The sequence below is a fragment of the Talpa occidentalis genome, unplaced genomic scaffold, assembly GCF_014898055.3.
Source record: "Talpa occidentalis isolate TD23 unplaced genomic scaffold, MPIMG_talOcc4v2.1 talOcc4.16, whole genome shotgun sequence".
Lineage (NCBI taxonomy): Eukaryota > Metazoa > Chordata > Mammalia > Eulipotyphla > Talpidae > Talpa > Talpa occidentalis.
Genome location: NW_023601653.1, coordinates 83,549,001 through 83,574,523, shown reverse-complemented (window position 1 = coordinate 83,574,523; position 25,523 = coordinate 83,549,001). Strand labels below are relative to the sequence as shown.

Below are 25,523 nucleotides of genomic sequence, written 5' to 3'. Positions count from 1 at the left end.
AGCTTTGGTTCAATAGTCGATTAGAACTATTGACTATTAGACACTGGGTCTGAGTTCAAGTATTTTGACTATACAAAGTACTTTCCAGAGTCGTATTGGTACAGAGATGGCGCATCCTTTTATCTGGACAAGAATGTAAGTAAAGCCCTTTGATTTTGATCTAATAATGTCATTTTGCCACTCACACATTTAGAATATGAAAACGGATCTATTTTGTTACAATAAAGAACTGCCAAGCCATGCCAATCTTATTTGCTATATAACATTAGTCAAAAATCAGATTCAGATAAAAGCAGATTGAGATAATTTTGTTTAAAGATTAATTTATTTATGCATACAAGAGCTGGGGCACAGGCCAGAGGTGTGGGGGGTAAGAGGATTCACCAGAGACAGAGTGGGGAGCAGAACAGGCAGACGGACTGAAATCCACTACTGAGGGGAGCAGCGGGCGAGTCAGGAGAGGCCTACTGCACCATGTGGGTTGCTCCCTGGACAGCAGGGGATGGAACTCGTGCTGCAGAGGCTGTGGATTGCTTCATAGTGCGGTGTTTAAACCCTTGTGCCACCAGGGAGGCCCTAATTTTATGAATTTTATATCTGGATATAACTCCTTTGCTATAAGCACATGGTGGCAAAAAATAATTTTTTTATTGATTAATTAATTTTTTTTTCTTAAGGCCTCCCTGGTGGTACAGCGGTTAAAGTCTCAGCACTATGAAGCTATTAGCAGCCTCTGCAGCACGAGTTCGATCCCCAGCCAAGGAGCCGACCCACATGGCAAAGCAGACCTCTCCTGTCTCCCTGCTGCTCCCTTCAGCAGATGATACCAATATACGAAAATTGATAACTCAAACCATATATAATATAATATTATATATTTAAGCATATATAAGTGTGTGTGTGTGTGTGTGTACAGAGAAACAGTACAAAAATCATGAATGAGAATGGTAGTCCTCAATTTCAGCAAGGCAATTATTACAAATTCTAGAAAAGGAGAGAAGTATAATAGGAGAAGAGGAAAATAGGTCTTCATCTGCTTCTCTGTATCATCAGTACTTAATTAACTAAGAGTTATTTAATCAGAGGGAAGGGGAGACGAAGGACTAGGGTCAAAATAAGGGGGGGTGCAATTGTCTGGGGAATCCAACCAAAATGAAAATGCATACATTGTGCAAAAATGAAAAATGATGTAAGAATTATATAAAATAAAATATTAATTATAAAAAGGAGTTATTAAATCAATTATCTTATGCACAAACTATGTTCTTGGCACTATTTTACGCAGTGGGGAGAAGGGTCAACAATATTACCAACAGACTGAAACTGTTTCCCTCAAGGAACTTTTACACTCTGGAGGAGAAAGAAAAACAAAGAAGAAACAAGTGAAATGCAAAGTATTCCCCATAAAGATAATTACCAGGGGCTAAGATCAAACCCAAAAGAATATAAACCCTGAGGGTAAAATGGTGCCATTTTAAACCTGTTGATCAGAAAACACCTCACAGAGGGCCTCCCCTGGTGGCGCAGTGGTTGAGCGCTGGGCTGCGAGGTGCCCGCAGCCTCTGCAGCGCTGGTTTGTTCCCCAGCTGCCGGCGAGGGTCCCACAAAAAAAGAAAAGAAAAGAAAAGAAAAGAAAAGAAAAGAAAAGAAAAGAAAAGAAAACACCTCACAAAGAAGGCCTTTGAAGCAAAAACCAAGAAAGCGACCTTTAAGCAAATACCAGGAAAAGTGAGAGAACAACACAGAAGAATTCCTGGTGGAAGGAAGAATACCTGGAAACGCCCAGAGCGAACCTGTAATTTCAAAATGGAATCAATTCAGAGGCGCCCTGTACACCAGAAACCCCTATCTAAAAAGAGCTACAATTTAAAATTATTTTTTTTAATTTTGTAATTATTTTGTCAAGGCTAATTGAAGAATCTCGTTTAGCAGGAGGAAGGAAAATGCATTATACATGAATTCATTTCTCCAATCCATGGATTCATTTTCCCACGAGCCTTAAGCAGCGTCTATCACCTTGAAAATCAAAGACGAGGAAGGAAGAGAGAACAGGTAAAAAGTAAAAAGTGGAAATATTCTTTTCCCTAGAAAATTTCTAAGTGCTGGCCAACAAGAATTTACCTGAGGAAAAAAGAAAAAGAACAGGAAGAAACACTTTGCATCTTTGTTGGGGCAGCCCTGGCAAGCGCTCAGAAGGGTTTAGTCTAGCAGGTAAAATTTTACATACATTTCATGATTATTATGCTAAACAAGCAAGACATGCTACTACTATTGCTATAGTCCCCACTGAGAGTTCAGGTGACACAGCCTCTTACATGCCATGTGATTTATTTATGATTTGGAAAACAGGTGATGCTGGGATGGTCACTGTGATGGGGAGCTATGTTTTTAGGTACCAATACCCATGGCAGTGCAGACATCACCCCTTTAATAGATCATGTGCATAGACATGCATGAATTCTCGTGTGTGTGTGTGTGTGTGTGTGTGTGTGTGTTAGTATCTATGGGTAGTTGACAGAGGTCCTTGGTGAACTTGTTAGGAATTCATGGAGCATTTCTGATAAGGGGCTGAAGGAACAGAGACAAACTTTTTGATTAAAACTTAATTTGCATACTCTCAGAATGGCACAGATTAAAAAAACTAGCAACAACAAATGTTGGCGAGGGTGGGGAGAAAAAGGAACTCTCCTGCACTGCTGGTGGGAGTGCAAACTGGTCCAACCACTGTGGAGAGCTGTGTGGAGATTTCTGGACCTACTAAACATAGAGCTTCCATAGGATCCAGCAATTCCCCTCCTAGGTATTTACCCAAAGGGCACAGAAACATCCATTCCAAAGAGCACCTGCACCCCTATGTTTACAGCAGCACTGTTGACAATAGCTAAGCTTTGGAAACAACCCAAATGCCCAAAAATAGATGACTGGATCAAGAAGATGTGGCACATACACACCATGGAGTATTACTCAGCATTCAAAAAAGATAAACACATGCAATTTGCAGCAACATGGATGGCGCTGGAAGGGATCATGCTCAGCGAAATAAGCCAGAAAGAAAAAGAAAAATACCGGATGGTCTCACTCATAGCAGGAATCTAGAAAACCTAAATAAGGGACCAGGAAAATGAATAACTATAAGAAAGTGAAAATCAAAATCAACAAACAACTATGAACCAGAGACACTCTATGGGGGGTGGGGGGCGGGGAGGGGAGGGATTGGGGTCAAAATAAGGGGGTTGCAATTGTATGGGGAATATAAAAATAAAATTTATTTTAAAAAAATAAAATAAAATTGGAGTATCAAATCTAAAAAAACTAAAAAAATAAAAAAGCATTATCTTAATTGTTAGGGTCTTATGTTTAACTTTTTAATCATAATTCAGATGATGGTGACTTCAAATAATTATCTGCAATCTTTAGATTGCATGCAGATGGTTTCGCACTTTATGTGAAGATGTTTCATATGTTCTGCATATTTTTATTTTATTCACACTTAAAATTTCCTTAATGAGCGAAACTTCAGCTACCTGAACATGTAACTTATGAATTAGAAACCTGTCACTGTGAATTTAATGTGCATTAAGATGAGAGACTAACAATACTCTCTCCTCTAACCTTGGGAAATTAAAAAGCTAAGCATACTCCTATACAGACACAAGGACTGGATTATATAAATTATGATAACTTGATATACAAATTTTAGTTTTCCGAGGGTCAGTCTGGGAAATATCACTATACAACTAAATTCCAGACTTAAATTCCAGAGCTTGTTTAGCTGTGTGTCCAAATGGAAATGCATTAAGGGTTACGACATATGTTTTCCCTTTCCAAAGTAACATGAAGGTTGACTAACAATCCAATAACTTTATTTGTTATCCAGTAAATAGCTCAAGCACTCCCGATAGCTGTTGATATTTTCCCTCTCTGAATCCAGTTCTCATATTTAAAATGTGATGTTTTTCCTGCATCCAAATCATTAATCATTACCTGACATTTAATTTCAGTTCAAGAGAAATATAAAGAGAAAACTGCATTTGTAGTACCCACAGTAACATTTAGCGTTTGATGTTTGCTTGTCTTTACCACTCGAGTCTAAATACAACCAAAACAAGTTTTCTTGGGAACTTGCTGAATAAAGGTAACACTAATAAAGATATTTAAGCAGGAATCAAACTATATAGTTACAGATAATTTATGGCTCACGTGGTTTAAAGAATGCCTTGCTGGGAACTCAATACAGAATATGAATATTCTATACATGTATAGATTATATACTTTATTTTTAGAAATTAGCTTTAAAAACTGTAAGATCGTGTAAACAACACCTTTAATTACATCTAAGTTATACAAGTGGCATCACCTGAAATGCATAATAACTTCATATTTTAACATATTACAATCCCAAATGCTTTGGGAACAAGTTACATAAGTCCCACAGTAACAAGCATTTTACTTTTACAATTTTTTCAACAAAGTACACACAGTTACTTATAAAACATGTGATTTAGAACAAGAAAAACAAGACTGCTTTTGATATATTACATAATATCAAATAGAAACAAAATTAACAATCAGAAATTCAGTTTTATGTTGAAAATTTCAATGGCAAGCAAACTTTAAAATTCTCATACTAATGAATACCTGGCAGACGACCTAACATATTGTATTATTTTAAATAGCTATGATTAATACATATTTTAGCCAAGAAGTGGAAAACAATGTTAGTTTTATTAAAAATATTTTAAAACTCTATTTCCCTAATATAAGCACAGACTACAACAGCCTTAAACTGGATGCAACTCAAGCAACATATTTGAGCCAGGATTTAAAATGCTTTTCAATGTTCTTACACTAAGCTCAGAATATAACATCAGTTGATAGTAAAGGAGTAAGAAAAAAACATATAATCCGAAGTAGAACTTAACAAGGGTGCAATTTGTATAATTTAAAGGTTACCTGAATTGAGAGAGAACTTGAGTTTGCCACTTTTCTCAGGATCAGAGCTAAGAACAAAGGCAACTGATCATTAACTTCTAGCCAGAAGCAAACTCTGCACAGGAGTCTCAACAGAGTGTCTGCTCTGCTTTTCCCTCTTGCTTGTCTCAAATAGAGGAAAGGTAGCCCTCTCTCTTTGGGAGGAACTTGCTTTGACATGCACAATTAGTTCATAGTTTCACAGTGTAAAGTTAACTTGGCATAAATTGTACCATGGGTCAAAGAAGGTGACCACGTCTAGCAATATGAACTGCTAAATTTAATCTTCTGATTCACTCTCTCTGATGTTAATAGCACCATCACGTGATTCATTATCATGTAGGTAGCAGTGCAAATATACTATAATGTGTAATGTGTATCAGCGAGTCTTCACACAATCTAGGGCTAGATAATTCAGGAAGTTATGAACAATTAATAAAGAAGTCAAGGTCAGGTGCTGAATCATTGAAGGGTCAATTATTTTCCTTTTGTTGCCTCAACACACATTTCACCCTGCTGGCCACTCTGTAAATAAATGCATGCCTTCTAGTACAAAGATGTGCATCTAATGGTGGGTCAGAGTCATCCCTTTGTATCTGAAGAAATTAAAATACCTTTGGGGAAATGAGGAGCAATCATGGCCTGAGTTTTTCTCATATTTAGTTAGGTGTTTTACGACAAAATTTATATCCATTAGCTCATTCTCTATACCACATAAATCAAACATTTTTAGTAGAAGGATACTGAGTACCCGGTTTTTGATTACTTATGTAAGGTCATTCAGCTGCTGAAAAAATTGGTCGTGGATCCCAATTCTAGTTCGTCTGAAGGCAAAATATAGATTCCTCTCCCAGGAACAGCAGGTCAGATTTTCTAAGGTCAGTGAATGAGGAGAATTTGGTTTCCAAGGAGAAAGATGACATTATTTAGATCAAGGCACTAAGCAGCAGCTCACTGCAATGTATGCTTCCCAAAGATTTTAATGAGCTGATTTCTAGATGTACGTAAAGATTATAATAACCAGATATTAACATAAATAACCTCTGGGAATGTCCTCTAATTCACTTGGTCAAATAAAACACATGTCTTCAAAATAGGACGTGGTATTTTTTCTGTTTCTTCCACTAAAACTTGAAGTGCAAAATACTAAATGACACAAAATAAAATGATTGGGGTATTTTATCTAGTGTAAAACTAGATGTATACTGAGGTTTAATATACTGAACAAATTGTACTATGGATTTAACAACTGTATGATATATACAACAATCAAAACCTAATGACTTTTTTGACTGAGAACTCTTTCAAATACCTTTGTCTCACATAGAAAAATGCTTAGTAGCTGTATGTGCTCAATATATTTATTTGGTATAAAATTACCTGATGTAATATAAATCCTGGATCAATAATAATAATTTTGTATTCTGTAGATATACCTCAAATTACTATTTTTCAAAGGTAGAAGAATTACATTTTATTAAAGTTGTTTAACTTATCAACAACTTTAATATGCAAATATGACAATAAGATTCAATTTTATGCAAATATATGACTATTAACTTTATAAGTAGACATGCTATTAATTGCACCAAGAATGGTCAATCTAAAAAAAATCTCTCATCTGTATTATTAATATACTTCTATTTCTATTAATATATCCCTATTACTATGAAAGTACTAAAGTTAAATATAAAGAGAAATACAAAGATACATGTATGTTTAATATGAAAAAAAATACGTTATCAAGAAAGTAACTTGATAATTTAAGATCTACAAAGATTTGAATTGGCAGGAATGCAGGCAATATATTTTGTACTTATTTTGTATGATTTTGCTTACTGCCATTACAATATTAAAGTATTAAAAATTACTATCCAAGTGATAGAAATTTTGATGGTTCATTAATTCTACTGAGCCTGTTACAAAGGTTACAGAGCTCTGATTATAAATGATTTATTTGCCTTCAATAGTTAGAATTTATTTTTTTCATTGAAGATAATTGTAAATCATTTTAACATTTTGAATATAAGTTTAGCAAATGTACCAAAAATTCAAAATTACTTAATGTAAATTTATTATTTGCTAAGGGAGAAAGAGAGCTGATATTTTTCTAGCATATTTCTAAATGCAGTTGTTTTTGCTACATAAACCTTTAAGCAAAGAAAAGCAAATGCAAAACAGACTTGTTCACCATGAGCTCTTGGGAAAAAATGGCTGAAGGTGACTAACCTTTGCCAAGGTTACAAATTCTCAAGAGTAATTCCAAAAACATTTATAATATATATATTTTTTAAATTCCAGTTTCCAAAATTCTTCAATAATGTAGATACAGGATAGAGAGGAAAGAGTCTCAGGGGAGAACCTTGATAAACAGCATGTGTGCTCTTGGAACAGGGTATTAATTCTGTGTTTGAAACATGACAATAAGTTCTTGGCAATGAATTTGTTTATAACATTATTCCCCAGTTCCATGAAGCATTTGCACATTTCCCTTGTGAGATTTTGATGTCGATTTTTTTTTTTTTTGCATTACGACTAAGGACTGTAAACTGAATTAATGTGGAAAACCCACGTTTTTATTTGACTAGAAAGTGCAAGAAATTCTGCAGAGCAAAAACTCAGGCATATATTTTGGGTGAGAAATAGCAGCAGTCAGAACATCTAATAGACATGAGGGAAATCTAATGAATTGCTCTTCTCATCTGGCTATTTTTCCCCCTATTCTTTTCCTGGAAAGAGTACTACAATCTTAATGTTCACTTAGCACAAAACTGACTGTAACTTTTTTTTGTTTTCTGAATTCCAGAATTATGACAGAGTTAAAAGTCTGCATATAGCAGAAGAAAACAATCCAATGTATTTCCTGAGTTAATTATCCTTGAGTTATAATGTGAAAAGGAAGTGTCTTCAGTTAAATTTACTTTCATAGAAAAATTCCATTAAGGTTTCAAGATACCACAAGAAAATATAATGGAAGTAGGGTGGTCCTCAGCACAAAATATACAATTATTTTACCGTTTCAGCAGATATCCCCCATCTTGCTGACAAGACTAGCTCACTAACAGAACAGAATTATTGGAACAGTGAGCCAAGTTCTTGGGACATTCCTTCTTTGACTATCACCCAGTCAATAGATGATCTTACTGCATCCTGCCAATAGAGGAAATGCTCAGAGAGAAAGTGCTTTAAAAATGCCCTGTAGGCTCAGAACCTTTGATTCCATATAGCTCCCAGCCACCCCCTCAGTGCGCACTGTGATCTCACACTGTCTATTAAATGCACCAGCATTTTGCCGAATCTCAGTCAGCAATACTGTCTCTGCTTCTCCACCACTAAATCAAAGTTGCCAATATTTGCATTCTTCTTCTGCAAGGAAGGAAATCTATCTTCTTTCCTGTGTTTCCCACAGGCACAATTTAATTTCAATAAATTTGGTAGCTTTCTAATTGCTACTCCAATGTCCGTCCTCTCTACTTGAGTAAATCTTCAATCTTTGCCTAAATTGTGCAACTAACACAAGCTTAGACTACAGCATGCCTCAGTCAAAACTGATCACGAACTCCCCAACTTCCCTTTCTAATACAGCTTGCCTGTCCTTGTGCATGCACACACACATGCACACACGCCAGAACATATAAAATAATAACATGATCAAGTGCGTATTTTCCATCCATTGTTATAGCAATTAATACTAACATAGTTGTTTCAATGTGTTTTGTGATTTCACTGTCGTTAGTAATAAGAAGTTATTGTTTCTCCTGATTTAAAAAAAAAAAAACACTACATGGGCATTAGACATTAGAAAAATAAAAGTAAATAGAATTTGCAGCTACTGGTCTAGTTATATACTTCAATAGGTTATGAGACTCATCTACAATCAAAATTAAGTTGATCTCTATTGCAAAACTACTAAAATACTTCAATTTTTATTTTTTAAAAAGTATAAAATTTTCAAATTCTGATCTTGTAAAATATAAATAAGAAAACTAAGAGGGTGATTATAAAAAGTATAGAGATAACTAATGCTGGCAGGTGAAAATATAGAAAAGGGAGAATCTTAATGCAATGTTGGTGGAAATATAAATAGGTTCATTGACTATAGAAAACAGTATGGCGGTTTCTCCAAAAATAATAAAATAAAATACCACATGGTCCAGCAGTCTTACTTCTGGATATATATCTAAAAGGATAAAAGAGCTATTTTGAACAGATAACTGCACTCCCATGTCCATTACTGCATTATTCATAATAGACAATACATGAATACAACCTCAGTGTCCATCGACAGATGAATGGATAAAAAACATACATGTGTGTATATGTATACATGTAATATGTAAATCATATAAGAATTGAAACTTTGCCTTTTATGACAACCTTGAGGTCATTATGTAAGTGAAATAAGTCAAAGATAAATACTATATGATCTCATGTATAAGGGGAGTCTAGAAATAGTGAACTCATAGAAACAGCAATAATGAGAATGGTGGGCGTGAGAGGCTGAGGGGTAGGGAGAGGGGAGATTTTGGCCAAAGGCACAGACTTCCAGCTGTACAATGTTCCAGGAGTCTCACATGTAGCACGGTGACCAAAGTTAACAATGTCATACTGCCTACTTCAAAGTTGCTATGAGAGTAGAACTGGAATGCCATCGGTCGCCATATTGACTATCAGTGGTAATTGTGTGGGGTGAAAGACATCTTCACACTAGGGTGTAAACATTTTGCAATGTGTCAAATCATCACATTGATGATGTGATTTGTCAACGAAATCTCTACAAGCTGGGGAGGAGGGGAGACAGCAATATAAAGTCACATGGAAAAGGTAGTTTATAGGAGTCCTCACCATGCCTTACACTGGTCTTCATTCCATGAAGTGATCATAAATGAAAGTCCACAGCTTCAATGGCCTCATTCCTCTCCAGTTTCTTTGTGTTGGCTCTACTTTCCCGGCGTGTTCTTCGAAGCAAGCAGAGTACAGAGACCTCCCTTGCCTCTGTCTGGGCCAGTGATCGGCCCCAGCCTTCCTGCTAGTCTCCATCCCTGTTGGGACCAGCTATTTCCTACTGTGGTATACCAGGACTCTTTGCTATTCTTAGTCACCCTATTCTAAAGCTTTTTATTTTTTTTTAACTCTCTGAACATTATGCTATATCTACACCACATGACAATTTTACCAAGGCAGATTCAGATCCTACAAAGGGAAAGTTTACATTTTGGAAATAAGTTTAAAATTAGAAACTCTACTTCACCATATGTCCAAGCAACATTCTCCAGCTTGGTACCAGTTTTGAGAATTAAATAGATGAGTCAAGGACACGCTGAATCTATTTGTTTCCCTTGTGTTAAGCCTTCAATTTAACCAACATTAGGGAGAAGCTAGCATACAAGAGTTATTATGTTATCAATATTAGAGATGTTAGGTTAAATAAGACAGGCTCTCTTTTCTCAAATACTCATTCTTTCATGACAGAAGAGGGGTTTATAAGGAGTTGCTAAGTCAGAATCATTAAAACTAAAATATATATAGTTTCCATTTGCCGTAAAACATTGTATGACTTAACTCATAACAAATACATTCACATAGACTACAAGAAAGAACCAACATCATAAAACTACCTATGACCTCTGTCATGACATCATAAAGCTGCTAACCAAACTTAGGACTTGATCAGGACTGATCATAAAAATGTCATCCTCTGTCTGAAACAAATATACTCTTTAGAACTAAAGTTTCCATGGACACGTTAGTAAATGTGACTGATTTGTTCATAATATAGACTCTTCATTCATTTTTCTGGACCATCACATACACGAGAAGGCTTAATTGTTAACATAAAAGTTTTTATCAGCTGAAGTATTGGGTCACAAGAGCTTCACAGCTATAATCTGATACTGGGCCTTGTACGCAGAGACAAGGAAAGACGGAAGAGAAAAGCAGACCACACCATACTGGTAAGTAGAAGTTATAATAAAAAGGGACATTTGGGAGTCTTTGTCTTGGGCTGCCCTAACACAAGAGTTTTTTCCATGCTCAGCCCCAAATCTTAAACATTTATAGAGAGAGAGGCTTTAACTGGGTTTAATCAGGTGCACATGAGATGCCAATTACTGAATGGTGGGAAGTGTGGGGGTTGCAAGACCAAAGTTGAAGGAACTGGCTCATGGACACCACTAAGATGTCGAGTGTATTTGAGGGAAAACAGAAAGCGCATTTATTTCATAAAAGTGCACAATATTATGATTGGTGCTTAGTTCTTAACCAGACACTCAATAGCTATGTGATTACAGTCGTTAAGTATCCAATAGCCACAGAGAAAACCTAGGGAGTGAAAAAACAGGCACAGACAAGCTATTCCATAAGAATAATGCATGATCCAAAACTATGTAATAACTCAGTATGCTGCTCGTATCTGTGGGTCTCTAGATGGAGTGAATAGATTTTCTATCGCTGCCTGATTCTAACTACTAGAATTTGTGGGGCTTCACGAATCCCCACTTCACTGGGAAAGCCTCGAACAGACATCTTTTATCCAATAACATGTGGAGGGATGTAACACATGCTGGCTAATTTAATTAATGTATCATGACTTGACTTAGAGCTACTCTCCCCAAAGTCTAGAGAAAGTCTAGCAAACCTAATGGAAACCCAATCACAAATGGCATTGGCAAGTAGCATTCATTCCAGAGGCTCTCTTTTTTTTTAACAGGATGTTTTTGAAAATGCACCATTCAGACTAGGTTTTTCTTACACGCAGAATATTTTTTATGTAGGACCCCTTTTTATAGATTCATGCATACTTGTCCTAGTAACAAGGCATTTGCATGCTTAGTGACATTAAAACAGATGTACAAATTTATAATATAAGACAGTCAATATGGAAAGGCAAATGAAATGAATCATTAGAGATGTGCAAAATTTGCTTATCTATATGTATGTGATTATATCAAACAAAAAGGGTAATTTAAAAGTATAAGAGATTTTAAAAATTATGTAACAAATTATAAAACTGACAGAAATCAGTTGCATTGAAATGCTTTTATTTCAAAGGCATTCATCCCACAGTTTTGGACCCTTTTTGGAAAAAAAAAGTATGAGTCTGAGGAATATAATGTTGAAGGAATAAAAGTAATAAAACAAAACAGCAACCACTAATACAGCTTTACAGCAATACCCACACATTCCCTACCATGTGCCAGCGCTCTAAGTACTTTACATAAATTAACATCATTAACTCTCACTACAGCCCTAAGAGAAGATTATTATCAGTAAGAATCAGAGCCAGGATTTTAACTCAAATATTCAGAACCCACTGTCTGTGCTCTTAACCAGTAAGGAATAAACACGGACAAGCCAGTTCCCTTAGCAAACCATGTGGTCAAAGTGGACCATATGACATACTACATTCTACCTCAACAATCATCAGCTTAGTATGGGACAAAAATTAACAAATCTCACAGTCAACTAACTTCATGACCCACCTAATGACACCCTGGCATAAACTAAACTACATCTATGTTTCCCTTAATCTCAGAGTTGGTATTATTAGTTTTATGTTGCTGATGTAATAAACTGACACATACTTAGTGGTCTAATACCACACAACTTTATTATCTTGTAATTCTAGAGATCAGAAGTCTCACTACACTAAAAAAAAATGCCAGAGACCCCAGGGAGAATCCATTTCCTTTTCTTCTCTAGCTTCTAGATGTCACCCTATTCCCTGGTTTGTTCTCCATCTTTCCAACTTCACAGCAACAAGGTCACCCTGAGTCCTTTTAATGCAGACCTCTCTCTTTCATTTATCAAGCCCTTGGTGATTACATTGGATTCATGTATAAAACCAAGGATAATCTCAAGGTCACCTGATTAGCAACTGACCTTTCTAATATTACTTTTATGAAGAGCTTATATTTACTTCTATTTTATATACAGAGAAAACTGAAGCTTAATCTCTTCAGCAGGATCACACAGAGAGTGAATTCATAGAGGCTCTGAAGACGACAAGTCCCAACTTTAAGATCCATTCTATTTTTAAAAGCAGATTTAAACACAAGCCACATTAATATTCTCATTCACATTAAGAATTATCAATTCCGCAAACATGACTTGGAATAACTAGAAAAAAGTAAACGTATTTACACAGCGAATACTCACAATGTAACTCTTGATTGGCACAGAGTCCTAAAGTCCTTTGGTTTCTGAGATTTCCATATAAGGTTTCACAGGAAAGAATCACATCTTAATTCTGACCCCTGGAAGAAGCAGAAAATAAGAGAAACCATCTAAGTGTTCTGATGCATATTTTTTAAAAAATGAAAAAAAAATATTAAATTGCATCTCTGAAACATTGTGTGTGTTTATAAAGTAGTAATGTGAAATTTTTATATAACTACATTAAAACTTTATTGATATTAATTTAGAAAACTGAAAAAGCATTTCAGAAAGATTTTTAATGTCTGACAATAAGGCAGAAAAACTTTAAAAATCATTAAAGTTTGATCATCAATTCTCATCATCAATTTCATTATGTGAAACTTGAAAAAGTTTTTCACTTCTCTGACAATTCCCTTACCTGGAAAAAAAAAAAAAAAAGGAGCAGTATTTAAGTCAAAATTGTGGCTATCAAGTTGGCTAATATTTGCAAAGTGCTAGCAGAGTTTGGCAACAAATTAATAATAACAAGAAAGAAGGCAATACATATGAACAGTTGGTACTTAGGAGAGTGAAAAAAAATTAATTTATGTAGAAGGATATTTGATCCTTGCTGATTCCCAACTTGAAAATAAAACTTGTTTTTTATATAAGTCTTATTAAACCAATGTGATTAATCAACTTTCAGATACAATCCAGAAATATCAGATTGCTTTAGAGCAGCACAGAGTAGTGAAATAGTGAAAGACTATTAAAATATTTTTCACAAAAGCAAAGATTAAAAAGGGGAACAGAGATAACACAATGTCCTTTAGAGAGCATTTGTAATGTTACCTGAGTTGACCAGAGAACGCATGACCTTGTAATCTAAAATGGAAGGAATTTTGGACTGGCAGTCAATCTGTTTACTGTGTAAGTTTCAAGACTATAATAAGCAGACTAGTTACATATGATGGTCTCATTTAGTAAATATAAAAGGACAACCTGTCAATTCCGCATGCAAAGAATTTCATTATAGAGAAAATTAAATTCATTTGCTTTTAGAATCAGTATTAAAATGTCTTACAAAATTACTAGTATTAATAGAACATAATAAGTAAAAGTTATATAATAAAGTTAGCATGTTGAAAAACATAACATCTTGCTACAATTACTTTTCTTTTTTGTGAGTGACTGCCATTAAAATAGTTAATTTTGAATTCATTTCATTTATAGACATGATGATATATTGGTATTATTTGCTACAATCCACTTGACTGCATAATTACATTTTATCCCATGCCTTAAAAACATCTCTCATATTTTGATTCTTAGGTAGGGTAAAATAATATTCCTAATATTTGAACGTGAGATGAGGAAGATTTGTCCTTTTCTTTTTATCTCAACTATAAGGTTATCTTAACAACTTGAATTTAGAAATCTCCTGATTTTACTCTAGAACATTAAACTGTCCAATAATTTTTAATTTATAATACTGCGTTATGCCAAATAGGGCAGCAAAAGATTTTTCATTTACTTCAATGTGCAACTCCATTTTTTTTAAACAGAAATGTGAATAAATGTTAAAAGCTAAATGTTTGTGGATCAATGTCAATAAGAACTAATTTGACAGCCACGTGATTATGGGTACTATATAAAGATATAAAGAGAAGTAGAAAAATGAAATATTTTCTAAAGGTTGATACTTTTTGACCTTCTGAACAGCTTTTACTTTGTACAAAGGTTAGAATATATGATCTTCTGAAATATGCAAGTTTAAACCACATGTAGGTTTTACAAAGAATTTTACTTATTTAAAAAAAAAATCTCATTTTATAATTCCCTTACTATAAACCCAATTCCAAAAACTTAGAAGATATCCCTGGAAAAACCCAAAAGTTAAGAGAAATTCCTTGGCCATTTTACTGAAAATTAATACAAATAAGAAGAGGAAATTTCTGGAAGTATCTATTAATGTTCAAGTTTGTATACAATTATCACTTAGGAAAACACTATATTTCTAATTTTGTAATTTCAGGGAATATTATCCGGGCGATGAAAACGGTCAAACTTTTAAAGAAGACCCAACAACTATTTCAACACTGTGTGGTGTGATAATGTTTTGCATATGGTCATCTCATAATTAACCGACTTTGTAAATTTAGTTCAACTAAGACATAATCTCCAGGGCCCATAATCTTTTTCTAACTCACAAACTGTATTGAGACATAAATAAAACTCATTTTTACAAAGAAAGGTGTCTATTAAGGCAGGTAATAATATATAATGTAGACGACAGCAATATACTACTCATGTTTACACGTTTGGTTATAACCTAGAGTGATAAATATCAAAAGTCGTATCAGGTAAAGTAGGTAATTTTAGTGGCACAGTTGACAACGTGGGCCAAAATCCTCAAAAAATAAGCAACACCTTTAGAAGTCATTATAGAGCTAACTAAAATATAGAACACTTGGTAAACCCACTCCCAAATTTTCAGGAGAAATAGCAGATAACCCTACTCAGAGAAGGAAGACTTTCCCCTGAACTTAATAGCAACATCCAATCATTTTTGTAAATATTCAGTGTTCATTAGGGCTTAACAAAAAGTCCCTTGGATGAATTATTCATTTATACCTGAATCATAATCCCATACTTTACGATAATATTTAGCATTAATAAGAAAGCGCAAAATAACCAAGAACCATCTATTATTTTCTTTTAAATTCCCTTCTCCTCTCGCTCCGTCCGTTCCTCACAACCTAGAAAACATGTTTGTTTTGGAAGCAAAGGACAAGCACTTAAAGTGAGTGATTAATGATGAAGAAAAAAATTTAAAAATCACATCAGCTGATAAGTGGCTGAGTGACCCAAGGCTGGAGAATGTGCAGACAGAACGGCCAAAAGCTGAAAAGTAACATTCCTTTCGCTGTTGAAAGACACGCATGGGATGTCACTGCATTCGGCCAGAGATCCAAACCAATCATTGTTCTGCGTTTACACAACCACCAAAGAGAATCTTTGAAAGTCACAGGAGACAGATCCTCAATCCCTCCCGCTCTGCATGGAGTCATTTTCATGGCTGCCTTCAAGGAACGCCACTGCTCTCCTCCCGGAGTCCTATAACCTGACTCCAGACAAGAACAATAACATTACAGACGTGGCATCTATGGAATGGACTCACACAACCTTAGAATGATCATAAAGTAGGAAAACACTCGGGAAAAAGTTCTGATTGCAGAACTTTAGCAGAACTATTGAACGTACTGATCTCGTTCACATATCTTTATTATGGAGCTATAAATCGCCTGCCCTTCTCATTGGGGAAGTCAAAAATGTCAGAAAATCAATGGTTATTGAAAACAAATATGATTTCTCTAGTTTTGTACTGGAAATTGATCATGAAGAAGGACAAAGCTCAAAGCACATCTCAGAAAACTTGTCTGTCGGAAAGTCACCAAGCTGAGCTTAGGTTTCTGTGGTCCAGGAGGGGGTGGTTGTCAGAGAGGAAATGAGAAACCAGCTAACCAGATAGGAGCTACCATTGACTCTCGTCTTCCCTCCAGCCAAATTACATTTATCGTTTATTCTAGGAAGCAAACTGCTTACCTTTTAAAGCAAATCTTTATTTATTTATGCACACAAGAGCTGGGGTGCAGGCCAGAGGTGTGGGGGTGAGAGGCTTCCCCAGAGACAGAGTGGGGAGCAGAACAGGCAGATCCACTGAAATCCACTGCTGAGGGGAGCAGCGGGGAGACAGGAGGGGTCTGCTGCGCCATTGGGTTGCTCCCTGGCTGGCCAGGGATCGAACTCGTGCTGCAGTGACTGCGGATTGCTTCACAGTGCTGTGCTTAACTCCTTGCGCCACCAGGGAAACCCTCTAGGAAGCAAATTGTACTCCAGAAACTTTAGCAATGTTATTATCGTATATAATTAGGACGGACAGCGTGTGCCTCAAAGACCTCCAGCTAGAGAAAGTATAATCAACCAAGTTGTGAATTTCATTGCTGAGACAGCACAGGCCACACTTGACCTGCTGCTCTCACACCCGAGCAGACCACAGGCAGGAACGCAGACCATTCCTGGGATATAGGGAGATGCCCCATGACTGATTCAGGCCGGAGCGCTCACCCAGAGCTTTGGCTGGCACACGTTGGGTATTCCTTAGCTATCAACAGCTCTCTTTGTAGAAGATAAACAATATTATCATGGAATCGTCTATCCCAGGTTGTCGCACAAACATCAAAAATTGAACTCCGTGCAAAACTCAGTTTTAAGTGATTTTCAAATTCCTAATGTAGGTCCAAAAATATTGGACTACAGGAAATGGATTAGAAAACTACAGAGGTAACCCTAGACATTCAACAGCTAAATGGTCTCTGATTCTCACAATTACTCCTTGATAAGCCTGATATCTCCATTTTATAGAAAAGGGAACAGCAGGCTTAGGGAAACCGGGTTCTCAGTTACACAATTACAGGCTCAAGTCAATACCCCATTCTCTATGTTTGATCACACGCTCCACAATCAGCACACAGTTAGAAGCCATCTCTCTCGTGAAAAGACCCTGAATACTTGCACCAGCAATTAATGAGTGTAAAATTAGAATCTTTTAAGTAAAAAATATTATTAAACAAGGTCACAAAACCAAAGGTATCAATGCAGTTAATTTCATCCAAATCTGATATTGAGCTGAGCAGAAAAAGCATGTGCATCAGCCCGGCACCTCCAGAATGAAGGGCAGGGCCACCTTCACTAATCCAAACATTAATGTGGCTGGATTCAGGTCATGCAATTTTTTATAGAACCAAAATAGTAAGACGCCTTTAAACAGAAGTGAAATTTACTAATTTGAAGCCACCAAATTCCACAGAGGCGTCTTGTGTTTGCACTTTCAAGTCTTAAATAAATTGTTTGTTATAACCAGCAATCCTCTCCCTCAACCTCACACCTGCACGGCACAGGACCTTCCCCCACTTTATTCACACTCTCCAACCTGCCAGTCTCCTCTTGACGTCCTTTCCAGTATTTTCCACTGTGTCCTCCCTGCCACGCTGCTGCCACCGTTTCTTTCTATATAAACAAACTTCCTTCTTCCTAACTCGGACACCGTGGTGTTGCCACATTCTTTTCCCCCTGAAGATGGGACTTTCATGAAGTCCTCCTGAGCACAGGCTAATTCTGTATTTTCAGGGTCTGGAACAGGGACTCAGCAAAACCCCAGTTCCACTCTGTGGCTTTCACATCAGCATTTTCTGTAACTCATGCAGCGAAATGTTTCTTCATTTAAGTTCACTTCAAGCAAGATGACCCTGAACACTGGGACTCATGAGCGTAAAGGTCCTCTCTTCACACCCATGTCTCTTCACGCCACATTCCCGCCGCAATCAATGCTCATGATCAATACCCACGCGATGCAATCAGTAACACCCAGAGTATTTAAACCCTGCGTTTCCACGTCCACTCTGATTCCATGAACCATTTCCAAATTGACCTCCCTAGTCACTGGGAATGTTCCCATCACTGGAGCCTGAAACACTGACGTCCTGCTGCCCATTACAGACTCCTGCTTCCGACGCAAACTTAAAACTGTTATTTCCATCCATCTTGTTCTGGAATCGACATTTTTCACTTCCCTGACACAGCTTCTCTCAAACAATTGGTCCTTTTCTGATCTTAATTTCTTCTCTGCTGAACTTCAGTATTGTGGATCCTCAATTTGTTTTTTTTTTTTTTTAAGTCACAGAGAAAAAGGGACTAGATGTGACAAAATACACGGTGTGCCAGCACAAGTCCCAGCACAGTAAATACTGTCTCCTGAATCACCAATATTCTTGTCCTTCAGACCTTTGTCTTGCTGCAACAAGGGCAATAAAGACTCCAGACAACCAGACTCCAGAATGAGTTTGGATCCTGCAACTAGAGAGCTGAATAGAGCTTTTGGGGAAAAAAAGAATAAATGAGCATAATAAATGTGCACTACACACGCACGGATGTCCCATTTAGCAATGCCTTCCCAGTAAGCTTTTGCTCACACCTCTTAAGGTCTTTCTCTCCTTTCATCTACACATCTGAACAACTTCCCCCTCTCACTCATCACCTGTGGTTGATCTGGCTCCTTATTCACAGAGAAAATGAAATTTTTATCAGACCAGGCATGAAGTCTCACACATTTTTTGTACCTGCAGTAGGTCTTCATTCTAGGAGAGGTAGACGCCTCCCTGGTCACCAAACAGCCCCCACACTGATAAGTGATAATTTCCTCTTGAACTTGGATGGTTTTGACATCTAATCCGATCCTTTCGTGTCTCCTCTTCTTGCATCACTTCTGCCCTCAAGCTGTACATTCTAATAACCCAGGATAAGTTTCAGCGTCAGTTCATCCCAGACTATTTCCTGACTTTGCGTCTTTGCTGTCTTAGTAGACATGGTGTCTGGGAAAGAATCCTTTTCTCACTTGTCTGTTATATTAGCTCTTAATTATTCCTCAAGACCCAACTCAGAGTTGTTCTTCGGTGAGAGTAGTGAGTAAGGAAGACACAGAGGGAAGAGAGTGAGAAGAAACAACAGGACAGGGAACTCCCAAGAAAGGTGGTACCCGGAGCTTCGCAAACTCTCAAGTTGAGAGATGATATGAGTTTCATTTATGGCACCAGAGTTCTTGCTTCACGTCTGTCTTTCAGGGGATTGACACTGACTCCATGAACAGCATTTCAGTTGCTCCCTCACATTTACGGAATAAAGCCTTAACCTTTCAGATTTGCAGATCGTTACAAAAATATCTCCAACTTCGGGAAATGACTAGTTTTCCATCTGTTTATGTAAGGATTGTGAAAGAGGATGGTGGAAAGAGAAATAAAGTGACAACACAGATGTTTATTGGCCAAAAAAAAATTCAAATTAAATAAACAGATCATGGACTTGGGGTTTTTTGTGCAATTTTCATAAATTCCTTAAGTATAAGTTACTTACAATAATACAGACCTAAGTTCACTTCTAAAGCTGACATTTGGAATTTTATAACCTTTGAACTGCAATGAAGCCAGTGCTGTGTTGTTATTAACATCTGGTAAAGGTTTATGCTGCTCTGTTCTGCTTGGTTCACATTACTTTTTCTTTTTTTGTGGTCCACATAGCTTTATTAAGTCCTAAATGACATGAATTTTCCTGTTTTGTTGCTATTTAGATCTGATGCCAAGGGTTAGCAACATTTGAAGGCAAATACTCAAACTTACTAAATACTTAAAAGATTTCTAGTTCAAAATCTCCCCACAGTCAGAGCCGGACGATACTGCTCTCAAGAGGGCCCGGTAGTAATGATCTCTATGGATATTATGCTTTTTGGTGAATAGATGTAAGTCATCACTGAGGTAGTTCCTAAGTCACCTTCCAAAGCTGAAATACAGAAGTGACATTTGGTCAATTTTCAAAAGCCGCCAGCTCAAACACCACAATTTTCTTCACTTCCCCAACATTTCCTCTGTGCTGCTGTAAGGCTGTGGAAGACCAGTGTTTCCTGGCTGCCCAGCTTGATTACACTGGGTGGTTCTACTTATCTAATGTTATTTTAAGCATCTTGTTGGGTTCCACTAAGCTCTACTGTAAATCTAATTATAATTGCCCACAGGAAAGTAAATTTGTGTGAATCTTGCTCTGTAATTTGCTTAACAGACGCACTGTATTTTTCTTCATAACATTTCTCAAAATTGTTATTACACAGCTATTTATGCTGCTAATGCCATTTGCTTCCACTGTAAATTCTACAAGGGCATGTGGTTGCTGTGTCTACAGTGGTTAGAGCAGTACCTAGCGAGTCAATGAATGTTTGATGAATGAATGAACAAAAGAGTCACCATGTAAGACATAACCAAATTTATGCATCTCCCTTTACACTCATGCTGAAAATGTGAACATATTTTAGGCGCTCAGTAGGACACAGCACAGTGTAGTATAACAAAGCCCAGACTTTTGATTCAAATGTAATGGATTTAATGTCAGATATTCTTCTTAAGAGTTGTGTGATCAAAGATAGGTAGATTGAACTCTCCTCGATTTTCTCCTTTGTAAAATGTGAACAGTTGCACGGAGAATTAAAAATAATGCATACAGAAGTAAGCAGCACAGGCCATGGCTTGTAAGGTCTCGCTGTGGTAGCTAATATCATCTATTAATATTTTATATAGTTCTTAAGTGAATTATATGAATCTAAATTATCAAAGGCTTTTGAAAACTGACAACAAAACTACATTGAGTGCATGCTGGAAGTGATAATGCACAAATAATTTACATCATTAAAGTGAATTTCCAACATCTTCATGCCACTGTCCCAATTAATAGAAGCCATTTCAACAGCTACTTTCAATTAAATTTTATCAGTCTTTACTTGGTACGCTATTTATGAATTCTTTTTTTAATATTTATTTATTTATGCATGCATGCATGCATACAAGAACTGGGGTGTAAGCCAGAGGTGCAAAGAGGCGGGTAGTGGTTGAGAGGATTCACCAGAGACAGAATGGGGAACAGAACAGGCAGATTGACCGAAGTACACTGCTGAGGGGAGCAGCAGGCGAGTCAGGAGAGGTCTGCTGCACCATGTGGGTTTCTCCCTGGCCGGCTGGGGCTCGAACTCATGCTGCAGTGGCTGGTGACAGCTTGATAGCGCTGTCTTTAACCCCTGCACCACCAGGGATGCCCACTATTTACGAATTCTTCACAACTAGTTCGGAATCTATCTTAACTGGTCCCCATAACCACAACCTTAATTTATGGCTAGCTTAATTCTCTCACCTACAATGCATGTTCTTCCTCAATGAATTTTCATTTCACAATTGCCCTTATGTTCCATATCTTCAACCACTGTCATGGTGGGAAGTGCTATCGTTTCTATAATGTGCTCTCCATCTAGACTCTTCCTTGAGGCGCCATCCTCAGCGTGAAGAATCAGATCCCAACTAAATACTTAAAATTTATTCATCCATTAATCCGATTGACATACACTGAGAACCATCTGTGCTCCGGCCTGAGTGTTTGTGTTCCCCAAATTAGTATGTTGAAATCTAGTGTCTAAATGATGGTAGTTGGAGGTGGGGACTTTGTGAAGTAATTAGGAATGGGGTTAGTCCCCATATAAAGGAGGTTCCAGTGAGCTGGCTCACCTCTCCTGCCATGAGAATATGCACTAAATCTGTAACCTGACGGAGGACTCACATGACTGAGAAGACACCCTGGTTGCAGACTTCCAGCCTCCTGGGATGTGAGATACAAATCTCTGTTGTTATAAGCTGCCCAGGATGTAGCAGGAATCCTGAAAGAACTACCATGATGTATATGCCACATATGTGCCAGGTTACAGAGTTACAGAGAGGAACACAATGAGGTCCCCAGTATTAACCAGTTCCAATCTAATTAGTCTATCATAGTGACTTCTATATGACACAATAAATGATTGCATAATTGTTGAATGAATGTGGGACCATGAAAATTCACCTATATTTATGTGAACAGGTGACATTCATATGTGACAATCATTTGTGACAGCTGGTTTTGTGTCCCTCGGGGCAGCAGCTTCATTTTTGTTCAACATACTTTTTGAATGTCAAAGGAAGTTCTAAGAAATATTTTTGAATGAATGAGTAAGTGAATGTATACTATGTCCAAAATCAGGAGATTTTTAGCAGGAAATGAACATACAATATCTCTGGCTTAGTAGGGGAAACAGATTGACACATTAAAAGGATTGCTTTGTACAAAGTAAATTTAAAAAGGGAATCACAGGACTAAGGGGTGGGAGAAATGGTTCATTTAGCCAATGTGATTAGGGAAGGTCTACTGCAGAGATGGGGGTAGGACACAGATTTACGACATAAATACATGCACTGTTTCACCCAGTTATCACAACCGGTATCACCAGTTCTGAGAGAACTTAAAGCTTAAAGAGTTCATACAAGATTAGGTCCAACAGGTATATATGTACATACATAAATATACAGGCACACAAAGAAATTTCTATGCAAATGTTGCTCTCAATGTTTTCTTCAACTAGAAAACTTTTCAGGCTTCTCAATATGCTCACACAAGTCATTTTTCATATATGTAGTTCCTCTCAACAGACCTGTACATTAATTTAAAGATTCCTGAGGGAACTTTTCCTAAACACTGAAATAGTCTCTTTTATTCCTATTTTTTATTTTCTGGAAAAGACATTCAGACTTCAGGCTTCTTATTAGGTTGCCAAGATAGAAGGTGGGTATTTTCAAATTTCAATGCCAATAACTTTCATTATATCTGTCAATCAAATGGTAAAAAAGAAAAAAAAATCATTGCAAAAATTTCTACAAAATCACAAACACTTGGCATGATAAATGGCTTTAGTAGCCAAGAGTGGAATGGATCCTCCTGGTATTTGGGTACATGGAATCCAAACCACTTTAGGACAGACACCTCATTTTTTTCAGGATCTCAGTCATTTTATTTCTTGAAATAATTAAAAATAATGAAAAAATGCTACAGCATTTTTTTCTGACAAACTGCAGAGGTATTCACCAAAATATAAATATGATGTATAAGCTGAAAGAATGAAATCCCCTCCCCAAAAGTCAAATATGAAAAGCAGCAAAGAGAAAATCACAAATTCCCTGTTTGGTCTGCTTACTAATGGTATAAATCTAATACTGCCTTTGTTCCTAGCAACATTCCAGAATATCCTTATAACCTTTTAAATCTCACACAAGGCTGACATATAAATTAACATCTGTTAATGATGCTCCACATATGTGAATTGTCAGCTCATGATGATGATGACCCAGTGCAAAGAACTCCACTCTTCATCAGTAATACTTTGGCTACATCAACTTGTTTACACAGTATGGCTTCAACTCTCACCATCACAAAGAGCTTTGTGTTATACTTTTAGGTTGTTTTGTGTTTCTTTTATTGCTTATACATAGTAATATCGCAAGCATACTAGAAGAGGGTAAAGAAGACACAAGAACAACAATACTTTTGTTTTGTATCAAAAATCAATGGAGCAAACTGAAAACTAATTTCCAGAACAGGGAACCATAAAACCAAGCAAGGATAAATGATTATCTTAAATTCATGTGATCAAATTCATAATATATATCCAAAATATGTACTACCTGTTCAATTAATTAAACCATTGGAGACCCCTGGACTGAGGACATGGTAACCCACCTAAGCAAATGGAAATCTATACCCATAAAAGCGTCAAGGTTGCAAAATCAAAACAATAAGGAAAACCAGTCAATAAGCAGCCAACTGTGTTTCAAGCTACAGCCAGTTAATAATTTTCTTCATCCCTAACCACTTTGGATGTGGTGCTTCCCAATTGCAACATATTTTGTCCAAATAGATTATTAAAAATTTTAATGTTTCAGATTATCTGTTAACATATTTATTGTCTCTCCAGATAAACCTTCACTACACTAAAATTCTCAAAAAAAAAGTATGAAATAACACATTCCTATTTTGTACACATATTTTTGTCAGCAAATACAAAAGAAGCAACAATTCAAATATTCTCTAGAATAATTTAACTAGAGAAGGCCTGGAAGCTTTGCTCTGTGTAACAGAGAAAAGAGATAATAATTTAACCTCAAATTTTAATAATGAAATTTTTTAATGAAATTTTTTCCTCTGATTATTTCTTGACATTGTGTTTGAAAAATTAAGTTCATAGGGGGAAAAAGAATATTTATGCAATATCTTAGCAATATCATAATTCTACAAAGGTCTTAACTAAGAACAAAGTTTCGATCATTTTCTATCATGAGCACAGAAAGCTTTTCATTGATTTAAAGGCAGTTTAATCAAGTTTAGATAGAAAAAATAAAGCACAGGAAGAACAAAACATTCAGCACACCCTACACAATTGTTCCAAAGTAAACGCTATTTTGAAATTTATGAAAAACTATTTAAAAAATCAACAAAAAAACTATGAACCAGAGACACTTTTTGGGGTGGAGGGAAGGATTGGGGTCAGAATGGGGCGTTTGCAATTGTATGGGGAATATAAAATAAAATTTAATATTTAAAAAAAGAAAAAATAAGATACAAAAAAAAAAAACAAAATGGAGAGACCATTTAACACAAATTAAATGCTTTTTAAAATGTATTATTTACATAGTAATATTTCAAATTTGTATATTTCTTTTAAAAATCTTGTTTAATATTCATTCATTAAATAAAGTTTAGCAAATAAGAAAAAAAAAATTTAAATACACATGGAAAACAAAACTACTGCTAAGTAAGCACTTAAGATGAATCTTGGTGAGAAATATTGAGTGTGTCATTATTAATATATGCAAAGAACCAACTAAAACAGGTGTGTTTGAGTTTAACAGTTTCTAAGTACATTGATACTCTGAAGGGGGAACACATGGATAGAACACTGAGCA

General features: G+C 36.3%; 1 protein-coding gene across 4 annotated transcripts in view; it reads right to left on the bottom strand.

The window, feature by feature from the left end:
• SLC16A7 (solute carrier family 16 member 7) overlaps nucleotides 1-25,523 on the bottom strand; it is a 125,212-nt gene that overhangs the window by 71,731 nt on the left and 27,958 nt on the right. For 3 of the 4 annotated variants that reach the window (XM_054696738.1, XM_037515091.2, XM_054696739.1), the window contains one exon: nucleotides 13,129-13,226. The gene's annotated coding sequence lies outside the window, so the exon portion shown is untranslated. Of the gene's footprint in view, nucleotides 1-9,816; nucleotides 9,970-13,128; nucleotides 13,227-25,523 lie in introns of those variants that run through there. The other variant, XM_054696740.1, reaches the window with a different exon arrangement.